General features: G+C 34.6%; 1 protein-coding gene across 32 annotated transcripts in view; it reads right to left on the bottom strand.

Annotated features, from left to right (window-relative positions):
* Positions 1–2,926, bottom strand: part of bt (projectin protein bent) — a 110,495-nt gene extending 107,569 nt beyond the window's left edge. For 30 of the 32 annotated variants that reach the window (XM_070112640.1, XM_070112662.1, XM_070112637.1 and 27 more), the window contains exon 1: positions 2,824–2,926. The gene's annotated coding sequence lies outside the window, so the exon portion shown is untranslated. Of the gene's footprint in view, positions 1–1,568; positions 1,588–1,718; positions 1,814–2,823 lie in introns of those variants that run through there. The other 2 variants (XM_070112638.1, XM_070112639.1) reach the window with 2 other exon arrangements.
* Positions 2,927–17,904: the final 14,978 nt, after the last annotated feature.

Below are 17,904 nucleotides of genomic sequence, written 5' to 3'. Positions count from 1 at the left end.
ACCTCTCTATAATTATAAAATAATAAAATTAATCGTAAAATTTTTCTTTTAATTGTGGTACGAAGTAACATAGTTTTGTTTTAAGGGGCACACCTAGTGCGATAGCCTAAAAACAAAACGAATTTTAAAAGTAAAATATTAACAAAATAGCGGCATTAAAAAAACAATTCAACCAAAATTTTGGCTAGTTTTGGCTTGCCAAAAACACAGATAGTTCATTGTATAAATACCTAAATAACGGAACATCCAGAAAAAATTTATTGAAAACGGATCATTTGTCTCCGACTAATCACTGCAGGGAATTCAAAAAATACTGTTTCGAGAAAAATGCGTTTAAAGGTAAACTAATAGAGCTGATTGAACTGAGAACACTTTACAAGCCTGTAACTTAAAAATTATTTGAAATATTCATTTAAGATTTTATGATGGTATTTTAACGGCTAACTATAAACTAAGTAAAAATTTTTTTTTTTAAAGTTCACACTAGCTATGCCCCATTACGTGGATTCATGTTTCCATTATCTTTATCTTTAAATAAGTGCAACTGGACAGCTTCGTCCACTAAGCCAATCGTGCTTCTTTTAATCTAATAAAATTACAAAATTAGACACGCAGCCAACAGGCAAAAATTAGTATTTTGCCACACTATCAAACAGTATCAACACTTTTACTTTTAAGCAAATTTCACAATGATGGACCGTGATTTAAGCATTATTACCTGAATCGTTCCCTTCACTCACTTCAATCCTATGGTCAATCGCGTACTTAGGTTAGGTCGTAGGGTTGATTCAAACATTTGCCCTTTGTGTTACCCTACCTAGTATACTAAACAATGAAGCGAGTTGTAGAATCAAGTTATTAACAGAAGGTAACTTAATCGACAAATTAATGGTTTGAATCCAAAATACCTATCTATGTATATACAAGTACTTGTAGTCGTCCCGAAACGTGGCAACATTAGGACGGGATATAACGCAAAACAGAAAGACGAGTGAAAGTTATATATGTATGTAGCTGCTTCCCAACCTGAATTATGAATAGACAACACATATTTTTCCCATATGTACTGTATATAGTTTACATATCTGCTCCAATAAGTTAAATTTGAAGTAGTGTTGGTTGGTAGTAATTTCAAAATAGTTTAGATAAATATTTTAAGTCACTTTTTGTTGAAACATTATATACTTTTAGGAGTAATATTTGCATATATATAAACATTAAGCTCATACATAAATACAGCAAATTCATATCGCAACAGTATTTTAATTTTGATTATAATAATAAAATATCAATTTAAATTTTTTGCTGATCGGTTATTCCAGAATTTAAGTGACGTTAGTTTGTAGGTGTTGATAATTTAGTTAACGTTTTCGTATATATGTATATAAAAAAATATTTATGTATATAATAATGGGTATTAGCTTGCATTTTGCAAACAAATATTTTTTTTACGTAAATTATATATATATATGTATGTATGTGTACCACTTTACAATCATATAAATTATTATATTAGAACAATTAAGCATGTGTTTATTTTTAATTATTGCTGCGTATAATTTATATACTTTTTACACATATGCGGCTTTTTAAGATTTTATTGGTTTACGTTCACACACTCTTTAGCACTGAATGTTGCTGCGTTGATGAAGATATAAAACTATTTCTGAGCGATTTTTTGGATAATGTGTATTTTTAGAATATCACAAATATCTTACCCAGTCTCGAACCTTAGCGAGAGTACTTTCGATCGTTTTAATAAATTTCGTAATAATATTTGCCTATTCCCAATATACATATTATCGACATTTTTTTTGAATTTCAACTATTTCACTCGTTCAATTGTACGAATTCGTGCTTACTTATATGCACTCGTGCATGTACACGCCTACAAGCATGCAGTAACAAAAAAAGATACAAAGCGAAGAATTCATGCACACACCCAATCTCAAATATGGGAAGAAATACGAAAGTTGTAATTGTTAAACGTACTTTTTTTCTTATGTTTTTCCCAATTATTTGTCTCTTATATATCTTTTTTCTAACTAATTTTGTAAGACTATTTTTAACTCTGTATTGTGTTTGATTTATTCGAACTAAAAATACATTGTCTTACTCATAAAATATTCTCGAAAATATCTACACAAGCAAAATATGTTTAAGTGTATCCAGAAGAAAAATATGCTATTGTTGTTGTTGATTTATTTCATTATTATATACATATTTTCATAAAATTTGAATTTTTACTGAACTTACTGTGTTTTATATATTTATTTTCTAACACACATTCCCACAAGTTTGCATTCAAATTTATATTCTTGTAAGAGCTGAATGTATTTTGGTACGTACTCAAATTTCAAAGGCATAACAAAGAAAAAAAAATTTGTTGTATTTTAATTTTGTGCATATGTAAACTTGGAAGTGCAATTTTTTTTCGGTTTTTTGTTTTGCTTTTAAATATGAAACATATATTAGAGTTAGATATTTTCGTAGTAAGCCATTTGAAACACCTATTTTTGAATATATGTATTCTCCCTTATATGCTGATTTGCATGTGTAAAAGTAATTAATATTTATAAAATACTTCCTAGCTAGAATTTTTTCGCACGTCAGAACTTATGAATTCTAAATTTCAACATCTACAATCAACTGCAATTAGTTTCTTATTACCGTAGTTATATTAAATATCTATAAAGATGTATCTATTCACCAAGAAACTCAAAATTCACAAATTTATTCCACATTTTTAGATTAATATAATTCAATTGTAATAATAAAATTGTTACTCTTATAGTCGAATAATTTGCAATAAAGCTTGCTTACTTTAAAATTTGCATTCTTCACTTCAAACTACTTATTAATATTCGAGCAGCTGCACGATCTTCGACATACTCTGGACATGAGTATCTATCGGACTGATTTTGAAATAGAATATAAATTAAAATAGAACATCAGCTAATGATATCAGAGGTGAAAGAGAGGAATTCCAAATAAAAGCTGACAAAAACAACAACAAAATTAGCACATTGCTGAAAATAAAATTTTGTCGGCTGCATTTTTAAACTTTTTACAGTAGAAATTCGTAAACATTCATAAATAATAAAATGGGACCAGTTATTTGCGGGCGGGACCGTACACTGATTTTTGTTTAAATTTTGATTTTAACATCTCTTTATTTATTGAATTTGCTTGTTTAAACCCTAACAAAAAGTAATAAAATCTTAAATCTATTTAAAACTAAAGATCTTCAAGGTTCTGGTTGAGCCTTTTTATTAACACGTTGCTCTTTAGAAGTTTCTTCTTCCTTTCAAGCGGATTTGATTTAAAATTGCAGCAAGAATTGGATGTTCTCGAAGTTTAAGTTCGTATTTGTTTCTGCTGTCCCCTACTTCTTTCTTAAACATAGGAATACCAAGATCTTTGTCGATGTTTTCATTTCGAATGTACCATGGTGAACTTTGACTAGGAACTCTGTATTATGTCAATGTTAGTTGCACAGGTCGTGCCATACATTCAAATCGGCGTTATTACCGCATTGTATAGCATAATTTTGTTATTGAGGCTAACTTTTGAAATCCTTTTAAAAGCCAGTTTAAATTTGCTGATCTTATTTTCGTGCTAGTTATTTTGCTGGATAAGAATATCGAAATATCTCCTAAATATTCATATTCGTTAAAAGTTCTATAAAACTACCCTTCCCCTAACCGGCTTAATAATTATTCTGGCTATATGACTGACGTTTGGTACATCCAAAAAACATGTACACTTAGCCAAAAAGTGCATTTTAAAAACAATAACGTGACATATTAATTCTATAACTTTCATTTTAGGGGAAAAATAGCTTCGAAATACATTTGGGCAATTCACAATCTTCGTCTTATGTCTTATGTCGTATTTCAATTGTCTTAAAAAATACGACACATGTAAGCATCCCTTAATTGTTGTATGTCATATTCTGTAATATTTCTTCACTTCACTAGCTGGTAGTCAAAAATTAAGAATACAAAAATGCCTTAAGAAAGTGACAAAAATAAAATTAAAGCTTTTTTATGTTGAACCGCCGGCATTTTGGTTTACATTGCAACCACAATTGGGGTATTCACAAGGTGTCATATTGTGTCATATCGTCTTATTGTCTTTTTTTTTATTACTGTCATATCAACACTGTTGTTGTTTCCTATACAAAATTGAAATACGACAAATACAACACGGCGTATTCTTAATTTTTCATCACCAGCTGGTAAAGTGTAGAAATATTACATAATATGACATACAACAATTAAGGGGTGCTCACAAGTGTGGTATTTTTTAAGCTATTGAAATACGACATAAGACTAAGACATAAGATAAAGTTTGTGAATTGTCCAAATATTTCACTTTTCTTCAACTTAATTTACCTGATTATTTATTATTATTAAATAAATTGATGAAATTTACTTATTGTATCAATTTTAGACAGCTAAACGTCAACAATAAAAAAAAAAAGTAAACAGATATAACGGATAGAACAACACACTCAAAAAACATACCTCGTCGTGTTGTATTTGTCGTATTTAAATTTTGCATGGGAAACAACAAGAGTGTTGATATGACCGTTCTAAAAAAATAAGACAATAAAATATATAAAAATATGACACCTTGTGAATACCCTAATTAATTTAACAACTTTCAACTTTGATTTTAAGTATTTCATATTTAGGTATTTCAAAAATTATGTTGAAATAACTTTATTTTAACGTTGAACATAATTTTTTTTAAGAATTTTTTGATATTGTTGCTAAAGCTAACTTGAAACATTTTTCAAATTTATAAAATTAAATTTAAAAGACGGTGTTTTATGCACAGAAAACGGTAAATTTGTAGCAATAATGCAAGAGCAAGATGCAAGTGTTGAGGAATTTGTAGTATAAAATGTAAATTTCAGTGAAGGTGAGCAAAATACTGTGTCAAACGACGTAGCCAATGATGAAGAAGATAGGAAAAAGCTAGTCGAATGGTTAATAGATCATGGATTATCAAAAGTTTTGGTGTACCTTTAAGGCAAGTTTGTCTATTTAATATCTTATCTAATCTTAACATATATATGTAGATAAGTTTCGTAGCAAGCTCTTTGCAGGGAGAAAGAAAGAGGTGAGAATTGCTTTGCAGCCTCAAGCCTTTTTCATGATTTTTTATTTGAAATAATTTTTAGTTTGGTATTGAAGATGACGAAGATTCCTTTGGGTCGGACATTCGAAGATAGGTAAAACAAAGGAGCCTTAATAGTACATCTTCTGCGCCATCCTCTCTTCTAAATATACCTAATGTTCATGGCTGTCTTAACAAGGTATTAAGGCGAAACATTTTTGTAATAATTTTAATTTATTTGTCTACTATATTTAGGATTTATGAAGTCTTTTGGATGAACTGCTAAGGGAAGATCCCTACTAGACCTCTACGCCACTAAGCAGTGTTTTAAAAACTCAAACCGTAACGTGTGTTAATAATTCGAATTCTGAATTTAATATTGTTTCTGTTTGGTATGAACAATACTCACTATTAATTTAATAATTTTTTTCATATTGATTCAATAAGGCGACAATCAATTCGATAAAAATCCAATATTGAACCAATGTCGAAAAATATTACTTTTTAAGTTTTTCCATATTAATATGATGAATAATGGGCAACATTAAAAAGGTTGTTCCATATTAAAATAAGAATTTTCAACATTAATAGACTTTCGTTAATGTTTCTAATTGAATCAATATCGTTTTTATTGATTTTAGGTTGTTTTTTTTCTGGATGTCTAACTTTGACTTGCATCTAAGGCTTACTTGAATGAAATAAACTTTCTTGAGAAAGTAGGAGAATGCCTTCTCTATTTCACGTGATTATTAGCGAAACACACAGTTCCGATGTAAATAAAATAATTGCTATCCCGTTCCTTATAGGCATTTGCATAATAACCACACATTCTTCTTGGTTGTGGCTTCTCGGACTCCTAATTTATTTGAATTAGTTAGACGTAATACGTATTATAGGTCAGGTCTACATTTATTTTGTTAAACAATTTTAATCTATTTATAAATTAAAAATACCTGATAGGTAGAACACCAGAAGGCATAGTCATCAAAAAGCACCGCTAATACACAAGCAATTTCAAAACTCCGAGCGTATTTCTAGCAGAGAAAAGCTTTTCATAACATCAACCTACCACAGGGCTTGAAATCCTTCTGACGGACAATCGCGTTCCATTATACTTATAATTTTTCACAAAATTTTAATAATAAAATTTAAGATATCCACGTCCTTATCCTTTGCTGCTAGTACGGCCTGCATGAAGTTAATCGACAGTATTAAATGTTGTCATAGCGGGAAGCGTTTAACAAAAATCTTCGAAATCACTTCGTAAATCCCTCATCGTTTATGCGTTATCACGCATTCATGCTAAGTAATGATTCCCGCATTAATTTCGCTGCCCCAGAATTCTTGGTCTTTGTATACGTTGGCTTCCCAATTGTAATAAAATTCATCGGCAGCTTCCAATTGGAATATGCAATCGACCGCCTTCTAACAATGTGGTAGTAATACCAGAGGATGCAAAAGGTAACGTTAGTTGAGATCTTGACCGAATAGTTGCATAGAGAAAGTAAGTGCCTTCTGTTCCTTCGTCAACAACCTTTATCAACAAAATGGAACATGTTCAATGGATGATATGTGATTATGATGAATATAATTTCACTCGCTGGAGCAGAAACAGTTGCTTTGGTTGAGTTCCGATTGGCAAGGTTATCAAGCAAATTCAAAATTTGACTACCTTCCAAAAATTTGCACAATGCAAAATTGATCCACATTACGTAGGAAATCCAAAGATCTAGGACCACTAGTTCGCCAAAAGCAAGCGAAGACAGGATCATTCGTTTGGTGTGGATAGTGTATACATATGTGGCATATTGGTTGATTTAAATACACGTCTGGGCGACGTAACAACCAAAATCCAACTGATATGATTAGCTTAGAATTTAAAATCTTATATGTGTCGTTAGAAAACGGAGATCAACAAGCATCAGGAGATGAAGCTCTCAATATGTAAACATTATTATGATAGCTTAATTAATCTATGTAAGAGACATGATAGTAGTGTAACTCTAAGGATAACAATGTAAAGTAAAATGTAGGATAACTTAACTCTTACTTATACTAATATAAATGAAATGCATGAATTAAATAAATTTAAAGATATGTTCAATGTGGGTGTCATATCTTCCCTGCGGGAAAAAAATGAATTTATGATATTTTTGTATTATGTCACTACTTACATAAATAACCTGGTTTTAGTTGATTAATATATTGTATGTGTGCAGATTTTCCATATATCTTCCAAGGACTGGGATTGGTCCGTCGAATGGTGATGAAAATGATTGCCGTATGTGTTAAATTTGCAAGATCCTTTGAAATACGGAGTTTCTCTCGATTATGTCAAGATCCTTTGAAATAAAGAGTTTCTCTCGATTATGTCGAGAAGCCGGCGTAGGCATTCAATTTTGTAATGCTTTCCTTAGCGTTTTAACGAGTAGTTCAGGTGTAGTTTTATTTGATGGTGTAAAAAACTCACACGGGAGACTAGCTTACCAAAATCAATTTCTGCTTGTTTGGCTTGGACGTCTTCTTTTAATGCAGCTCGTAGTCCTAAGAGAACTGCAAGGAGTGCGTCGTACCAACTGTCGTTGCGGCAAAGAAGGGTTGATTTGAGCCGTCGGTAAAAGCGTTCGATGAATCCGTTTGATTGGGGGGGTGATAATTCATTGTTCGTTAATAGTTGAAACCGCGGAGATCAGTGAGTTTCCTGGAAAGGTCTAAATCGAATTGTTTTCCAAGATCGGTTGTTATCCGAAGTAAAACTCCAAAGTAGGATATCCAAGTTTACATGAGTGCATGTGCTACTCGGCCGACTGTGCCATCAATCATCGCATAAGTGGTGGGACTGCTGGATAGCGTATGAATCAGTCGATTATTGTGAGACATGTGGTGTGTCCTTTTGTGAAATGTTGGGATGGGTGAAATCGTATTACGTGAAATCGTATTATGTGAAATTTTATTGCGTTAACATTGAATGCAGGCTTTGGTCCATGTGACGCAATCCTTGTTGATTGAAGGCCAACGTATCTCTTTGTGATGTGGCGTCTTGTAGCTCGACGACCTAGGTGTTCAACTGAATGAAGAGTCTCGAAGATTTGTAATCTTAGTTGTTGTGGAACGAACGGATGTAACTGTACCTGTTGATATGTCGCAGTATGTAGCAATGTTCATGGTATAACTGTTGATCTTGCGTAGCTCTAGAGATGTATTTGAGTTACAGAGTAGTTGTTAAAGATCTGCATCGTTGGTTTGAGCACATGTAAGTTCTTCGGATGTAACTGCTGTGCGAATGACTTCGACTCGAGATATCTTCTGTTTGAATGCGTGCATTAAGAGTTTGTGATCTGTGTAGATTGCGATGTGTTGTTGCTCAAAAATGTGTCCAAAATATTGAACTGCTTCGTAGATTGCGTTTAACTCTCGATCGTTGGTTGATCGTTTTTGAACGGATGGTGAAAGTTTGCGACCAAATAAAGAGAGTGGTTGCCAATGCGATGGCTCATTTGGCGAGAGCTTTCATGCAGTTCGAAAATGCGTTTTCAAGCGATGTGGTTTTCTATTGATTTTAAGGCCTTCAAGGAGCTTGTTAAGTAGATAGAGTATATTTGCTGCGTGTTTAATAAAATCTATTGTACCAATAAAGTTGTGTAGCTTGGTGATTGCAATTGATAATAACGTTGACTCGCCCCGTAAGTGGTTTTATTCCATGGCCAGAAATGGTATGCCCAAGGAAGTCGACTTTTTTGAGTCTGTGCTGAAGGCGCTGGATTACGATACGCAAATATTGTTTGTGCTCTGTTTCATTGGCAGATGCGACCAGTAGATCATCGATGTATACGAAAACGAATTGTAGATCTCTTGCACTTCATCAATGAAGTGTTGAAGGTCTGAGCGTTTGGTGAATGTCTACCTCAGCTACTGGAATTTTACTTAAAGCACGAATTATGTTGATGGTTGCATAGCAAGATCTACCGTGTAAGTTTGAGGGGAAATCTTCTAAGCATCAAACTGGGAACCGATCTACGTTGTGTCACCACTCTTTTTTGGACGCGAGATGCAGAGGTAATGACCATGGGCTGTCTGATAATCTTGCATTACCAAAATCCAATCGACCTGCTTAGCTTAGAATTTAATATCTTATATGTGTCCTTAGGAAATGGTGATCAACAAGCATCAGATGATGAAGCTCTCAATATTTAAAACATTATTATGATAGCTTAATTAATGTATGTAGGTAAGAGACATAGCAGTAGTGTAACTCTTAGGATAACAATGTAAAGTAGAATGTAGGATAACTTAACCCTTAGTTGTACTAATATAGATGAACTTAGTGTTAACCTGTGAATGCATGAATTAAATAAATTTAAAAATATGTTCAATGTGGATGTCGCCACATACATGTATTCGTCCGAGGACTTCAGTTGAAGAGACATTAGCAAATCTTCCAGGGTTAAATCTTCTTCGATGCAGCGTTCTATGTATAATCAGATCGCTCTCGAATGATGAAAATAACTATTTGCTACCATAGACACATTGACCCTTCATCAAATGCTCTACCAGTCGGGTGACGCAAAAAAATCGGGAAAAAACGTTGCCAAATTACGTCATTATAACTCACGTACCGTCCAAATTTAAATTACGTCCTCTCGTCATTTGCATTCGGATTGACAATGCTATGTCAAATATATATATCTAATATACAAAATTCTCGTGTCAATTCTCCTTTCGAAACAGCTGGACCAAATTTGATAAAAATCGGCCAACATCTATTTTTCGTACCCCTACTTTTGTAAATTATTTGTTTTTTTTTCAGTTTTCAGTCACGGTTATATTTCTATATTCTTTAACTATTTTCGTATTAGGTTCTTTGTTCCTAATCTCCTATTTTCCTTAACAAAAATTTCTTATTCTGGTAGATATGTCTTCATTTCTTGCGTATTCTTATTTTGGTATTCGATATCCTCGTTTCTGAGCTAGTTTTTATAAGTTATTTTGTCTAGTGCTTTCTATGTCTTCGGGGGTTAATGTAACATTTCTATGAATAAATAGGTCTACTGGTCTTTTTAATGTTGTGGAATGAACAGAATGATTCTTCAAAATTGATGTGCCCACCGTTTTCTGTTATGCAACGCATTATTTCGATTAAAGAGGAGTGGAATCTTTCCACTTGTCGATTAGCTTAACTTTTGCATGGAGACGTAGTGTGTTCTATTCCTAACTCTATCAGCATAGTATATTTTAATGATGGTGTGTTCAAAGGAAAAGGTGAATTTTGATTTTTGGCGAGTTGTGCTTGCATTAGAAGCCAATTTCGATTAGTAGTTTGTTTATGACAACAGAAAAGGTTAGTCAAGTTTTTGTATGCTCTTCGATTTGTGACTTTTTTAGTTAAATTTGGAGCAAAAGCAATGTCGTATTAGTATCGCTCAGGAATTGTTGAATGACGTCAACAACGATCCGGTTTTGCTCAGACGGGTCATAACTGGTGACGAAATATGGGTATATGGTTATGACATCTAAACCAAGGCCCAATCATTCCAATGGAAGCCTCCAGATGAACCAAGACCGAAAAAGGCACATCTAGTTCGATCAAATGTGAAGGTTTTGCTTACTGTTTTCTTCGATTACAATGGTGTGGTGCATCATGAGTTCCTGCCAAAAGGTCGTACAGTTAATAAGGAATACTACAAGGAAGTAATGCAACATTTGCGTGAAGCAATACGGCTCAAACGATTGAAATTGTGGAAAAACAATCCTGGATTCTGCATCACAATAATGCACCAGGTCGCACATCAATGCTTATTCGTGATTTTTTGGCCAAAAACAAAACCGTACTCATGCCTCAACAACTGTATTCACCAGATTTGGCTCCCTGCGACTTTTTCCTTTTCCCAAAACTGAAAAAAACAATCAAAGGAAAGCGTTTTGCCACAATTGATGAGATCAAGTCAGAATCGAAGAAAGAGCTGATGGCCATACCGAAAAGTGCATTTCAGAAGTGCGTCGAGGATTGGAGAAAGCGTTAGCATAATTGTATTATACCCGAGGAGGATAACTTTAAAAGGGACAAAGTAGATATTGATGAATAAGTAATTACTTCTCAAAAAAATTCAAAATTCACCTTTTCCTTTTAACACGCCTCCTATGTCTTAGGGGTCTTCTAACGTCTTCTATTGCTCTTCTATTTTGGTTTTTTGTCACTGCGTATTTTGCAAATTTATCGAATGCTATCATAACTATTTTTCCTTCTGTTAAAAATATATCAATATGAACTGTGTGCCGTGGATATGTTGTTAATGGAATTATTGCTAATTTCGGTTTGTTTGGATGTCTCGTACTTATTTTTTTAACTTCCCGCTAAGAAAATGGAAAATTTTCTAAAAATCGGGAAGATATTGGTTTCACCCCATTTTGCAAAAATCGAGTTCTCAACAGATCTCGACGTTCTGAGGGTCGAGGAAGCTTCCCCGAACATTTCTACGATGATGTCCGTATGTCTGTATGTATGTGTGGATGTATGTGTGTGTGTGTGGATGTATGCGACCCTCTTATAACTATTAAACTGCTCAACCGATTTGAATAAACTAAACGGCATTCCAAAGGGTTTCATTGCACTTGAACTTCGTGTAAGTTTGGACCCAATCGGACCAGTAGATTCGAGAAATCTCAAAAATAATTTTGAAAAATCGTTTTTTTCGAATTTTTTCCAAACGACTTGACCGATCGACACCAAAAAATCAGTTCTAAACCTTGAAGAAACACATCGTTTGCCGCAAACCGGGTCGAAATCGGTTGATTTACTTGCTAGATATCGAAAACGAAAAATTTCGAAGAGCTCAAAAGCAGTGAAAAAAGCGAAATTTGAACGTTAGCGTATGAAATTAGAGGGAAGTTGCAGGGATGGCCCTTGAGGCCAACCGTTTTCCACATTTTTTTACAAACGGTGCAGTTGGTTATAATTGTTTTTTTATTTAACATACCGGGAAAATATTTTCCTTCTAGAATTTGAGTTTTATTTTCAGTCGCATTCCTAGGTGTTCCTTTAATATGATGTGCTTCTGTTTTTGTTCATTGGTAATATCTTCAACTAATTTTTGGATGTATCGGCTTTAGTAATATTATAAAGTGAATAGGATAAATTTTTTGAATTATACCCATTATTATTTCATCTGTGTAAATTCCATTTATAACAGATGGATTAAGGTATCGTTTCATGTAAGAAACGAGTAATTGTTGGTTGTATTCTGGTTCCGCATTTAATATAACAACATATTAAAATTATCATTAATTGATATGAAGGCATTTCGATTTGATTCTTAAAAACATCAATTAGATTTTTTGTACAAGGGATTAAATTGTGACAAGAGCTTTCGTCGCTATGAATTGTAGGTGTCAGTGAATTGATTTGTATTGGTATTCTTGAAAGTGCGTCTGCAACTAAATTTGTTTTTTGAGGTTTGTAAATTAGTTCGTACTTTTTTAAAATGGCTTTCAATTTCATTTTACTATTAATATTTTTATGGCTTATGGCATAGGTAAGCGGTTTGTGGTCAATAATAGTATTGATTTTTTTTAACCGTACTCCTAAGTTAATTAAGCGACTATATTATAGAGAGCATTTCTTACTAGTAGCATAGTGCTCTTCAGCCTTGTTATAGTTCTCGAAATGAGAGTTCTTGGTCTTGTATCTTACGATAGGATGGCTCCCAAAGCAAAATCGGAGGGGTCGGTTGTTAGTTTCAATTCTATCTCAAAATTTGGATGCGCTAGGACTATATCTCTTGATACTAAAGTGTTTTTATTTTTTTGTTATTGAATGCTTCTAATTTCATTTCTATTTATTTTTTTGAGTGTCGTTTGGAGAAATTACCGTCTTCTCCTCTTAGAAGTGTTGTCAATGTTAATGCTATTTTTGATAAATCATCGGTAGTAACCTGACATACCTAGGAAGGATTTTAGTTCATGGAGATTTTGTGGGAGTGGAAATTTAGCTACCACGCCTACCGTTTTGGGATTCGTTTTTCTTTCTTTTCAGTTGATTACGTATCGTAAGAATTCCACGTTCTCCGTTGCATATGTAATTCTATCTAATTGGATTTTTCCCTAATTTTTGCCAAATATTATTACATCATCAATGACATCTTACTACTAGATGTTGACGACGAATGTCATCTAGTGCTCTTTGGAGTGTAGCAGAAGCATTTTTATGACCGAAAGGTAATCGGCTGTTAACGGAAAATGCAGTTTTCTCTATATCTGACTCACGAAGTGGAATCTGGTGAAACCCACTCTTTAGATCGATGACAGTAGATAATTGCTTATTTCCAAGATTTGCGAGAACCTCGCTAATCTTAGTATTTAGCGGGGCTTGTAACTGAATTGAGCTAGCGATATTCTATAACCACTCGATACTTCTTTTCACCGGTGGCATCTAATTTTTTGTTAGTGATCCATATTGATGAGTTATGTATATGGAGATTTTGATCTTCTATTCGATTTCTTCGTTTAATGCATTGGATACGAGTATGATTTGGAATAAACATAGGTTTCGGTTGTTGTCCGGATTTTACCATTTACCTTTTACGAACTCAACAACAAAAAAAACAAGGCATCGTTTGCAACCAGCTCGACAACAATCAGTACAAAGACAGGAGCAAAGCTTGGTCTAAGTGCAAGGGCGGGCACTAGCAACGGTGTTGAGGCTATGCCTAACTCCCGTAACTAAACCCGGTAGCCAAAGTATGGCCGCTAAGCTGATAGGGGATGGATATGCCAAAGGTGTCGCTGCTAGCAGAGCGTCTGCCAGGGAATGGCCTAGTTTAAAGTCGATGACTCAACGAAGAATGTTAAATTCACACCAATAAATATAATAATAAATTGAATTTTTAGTCATTTAGGGTTTAAGGTTAGACCAGTGAAGACTAGGTATGCGAAGAAGCGACGTGTTGTCTATCTACTGAGAAAAGTAGCAGTGTGCTAGTAGTGGCAGCTCAGCTACAGAGGTCAGCTGAAGAGGCCGTCAACCAAAAGACCAAAGACATAAAGAGTAACGCCAGAAAAATCAGGTGCTGGATGAGGGAGATCCCGGAGGAAGAATCTCCAGAGTCCAATGGTGAAGGCTGCGCTGACAAATGTGGCGCTGGAGGGGCTACTAAGCAATCCGAGTCTACCACCGTCATCCACAGATGTCGACAGACGAGAGATCGGTCACACTATATAAAGCTACTATAGCCAAGGTAGGAAAGGTATATCCCGGAGCTAAATTGGTAGCAGTAGACAAAAGTGACATAACGTCCAGACCAAGGGCAAGGGTCTGGATCCCTTCTACACTATCACAACCGGACCAGATGATGCAGCTTATAAGAGCCTGCAAACCGAGTCTGCCTACGGACGGGTGGAAATTTGTCAAGGCCTTCGAAGACCCAGTAGCAAAATCTGGCTTGGAGACCAAAAGGGCCACGATACAGATTCTGCAGTTAGTTACAAAGGAATGCATTGAACCGCTGGCAAAAAGTGGCGGGGAGATCAGTTACGAATTCACGAAGGTGAGAATCAGACCCTACAAATTGAACGCCGATACTGCAGCATCGGAAAACGAGATAAGCGAAGTCGAGGAAGATCCTATGGAATCCTCGAGTGATGTTGAAAGTTTAGAGCAAAGTAAGTGTTCTTTCGGGTCTGAGCTTGCTGACAAACCCTCAAAACTTTATACTGAGGGAGATCTTTTAAGTGATTTTCAGGAAGATGCATATATAACAATATTTAATGCGTCTTCAAATTAATCTACATCACAGCAAACTAGCTTCAGTAGCCCTATTTAACCGCGTGGTAATAGAACAGCTTGAGTTTGTCCTCATTCAGGAGCCATGGGTTAATGGAGGGCGTATTTGCGGATGCAGGACACCGAACTACAAGCTTTAGATGGAAAATAGGGAAAGTGAAGTCAGAGCATGTAAAATGGCAAAGAAAATCCTTAACGTTTTTATGTTACATCGTTATAGCAACCATAACACAGCAGCAGTAGGCTGGGAAACGGTCGCAACCTGCTGGTTTTAAGTTCCTCATGCTCACATACAAGTTCAAAGGATTTCAGAGCAATTAGTCTCTCCTTATTCCTCCTAAAAACGTTGTAAAGGCTAATTAGATTTGAAAATGAGGTATGCACTGCGACCTAGGGTCTATTGTGCCCTTGGAAAGGCTAATAGAAATACACATAAAAAACAAACTAAAACCAGAAAAGTGGCTGTTTTGCAGCATGCGTATTCTATAGGAAAATTCACAGAAACAGCACTAGGCTCAGCGGTGGCGGAGATTGAAAAATCTCTGAAAGTTAAAGGTTACTTGCCTTCTTAGATATAGAAGGAGCTTCCAATCATATCCAGCCTAGCGCCATACTGAGCGCCCTTAAGGATCTGAACATCTCTGAACATCTGAGAAAATTAATTGAACAGATGCTCACTTCCAGGTCAATAATTTTCACGTTGGTAGCTTCAACGATGTGCAGATCTGTCCAAAGAGGTAAACCTCAAGGAGGCGTGTTATCCCCACTTCTCTGGATCTTGACAATAAATAAGATGTTGTTGGATCTAGAAAATAATGGAGTACATGTTGTGGCCTAAGCTGACGACGTGGCAGTTTCGGTTAGATCTAAATTCCCGAACACTCTCGCCAATCTTATGCAAACAATTTTAGACGATATAAATCGTTGGGCCGTATCGTGCAGATTAAATTTAAATGCTAGTAATACGGAGCTAGTATTTTTCACCAGGAAACACAATACTGCAGAAGTAACGGCGCCAGTATTAAGTGGTAGCAGACTAACAATTGGAGAAAAGGCAAGCTACTTAAGACTAATCTTAGACACGAAGCTTTCATGGAAACCAAACTTAGATGCTAGGGTGAAGAAAGCAGCACTGCACTCTATACCTGCAAAAGGATGGTGGGCCCCAAATAGGGGGTTAACGCCTCGGATAGCTCATTGGTAGTTTTATTAGACCGAACATGACGGTATATTGGTATGTTGGCCTGTTCCCGTTTCTACCCACTACCACGGATTTTGGTAATCCAATAGAATTGAAACTAAATTCGGTCCTCAAAAAAGTTGAAAAAAGAAATCACTGAAGTCTCCTATGATTGGTGAAAGAATATCTTGATCTCTTAGAGGATCTAAAATCCTACTTCACGATAAACCTGTAATGGGTTCCAAGGCATAGTGATATCCCTGGTAACTGCGAAGCAAATGAACTAGCCAGAACAGGCACCACTCTACAATAAGCCTCTGAAAAATAGGGAATATTTATGACTCTGGCCACTTGTAAACATTTAATCAGCGAACGTGTTATAAATAGGTCTCCAAAAGGCCTAGGTGTGTCGTCAGACAGCCACTCTACCTACCTACCCACCTACTGGACACCAACAGTTCCCCTAACCTATCGGTTTAATACAGTCAAAGTTCGTAGCAATTGTACAAACACTATTGTCTATCCATCTGACTAAAAATACATACTTCGTTTATAAAAATGTGGTCTACTGAACTTTCCCTCTCTTTTTCATGTCGTTCACACCAGAGCTGCAAAATTATCGATGGGTGGACCACTCGATAACTTCGATAGTTTAAAAAATACTATCAATAGTATCGAAAGTTTTCCCCCTTGAAATCTACATACTTTGCGCTAGTTTAAATTAAAAGACCTTGGTTTTGTACACTGCATCTTTATGAAACAAAACATGAACAATAACGTAAAACACAAAAAAATTAATAAGGTTACATATAATATTTTTCATGTTACCATATAAGGTGCTCTGAGAGCTGACAAGTTATAAAAAAGTATATTTTTATATACTTGCTAATGTACTAGGAGATCAAAAATGTATACTTAAAAAGTTTTGGTAGAGGACCTTATTCCTTAATAATCCACTTGTTAAAAATAGTAATTTGTTAGTAGCGTTTAGTGCTGTTATTCTTTCTAATATGTATTAGCAATCCACTCTGTAAAAGTTGCTGGAATACAAAAGTAGCAAAATGAATACAGAAATCAACATTGATTTACTAGACTTCACATTTGGTATAACCAGACTATTATTATTATATAATATTTATAATACAGAACATATAATAAGAGGATTTTGCAATTTTTTGAAATATGTTGGGAAGTCTAGTTAAGGTATAAACCATCGATAGTCAAAATAAACTATCTATAGTGAGACGAAAATAAAACTATCGATAGTCCCATCGATTATTTTGCAGCTCTTTTTCACACTCTTCAAAGGAGATTTTCTTGTAGATTCTCTCGTACTGTTTCAGTGGCGCAATAGTTACTTTTTGATTACATTTTTTCATTATCACATTTGCCAAAGCTCTTATTTTAAACATTTTATCTGGGGGGTTGTAGCTGTATTTTGTTCAACAAGATGATTTATGTTACCGTTTTTGATTTCAAGAAATATATTTCTCGACATAAGCGTTATAAAGTTGTTTTCACTTGGACATATTATACTGTTGGCTATAATAAAATCAATGACTTCTTCATCAAATACTTTTCAAATATTGATACTGGATTGAGTTCAATTAGATAATTTTTTACAAGATTTTGTTCAGTAATTACTTCAGAATTACTCGACGAACTTGAAGAATATAGGTGGTGCCACTTGCGACAAACTGGAGCTATTGTACGGTGTTAATAACAAGAACTTTTTGCGACCAGTGGGTCATTATCACTGCTGTCATCGCCACTGGAAATACTGCCGTGATAAGTAGTAAAACCTCAATACCACCTGCAATAT

Source organism: Bactrocera oleae, chromosome X (assembly GCF_042242935.1).
Source record: "Bactrocera oleae isolate idBacOlea1 chromosome X, idBacOlea1, whole genome shotgun sequence".
NCBI classification, from domain to species: Eukaryota; Metazoa; Arthropoda; class Insecta; order Diptera; family Tephritidae; genus Bactrocera; species Bactrocera oleae.
The sequence above is the reverse complement of the archived record's forward strand: the minus strand, read 5'-3'. Positions and strand labels throughout refer to the sequence as shown.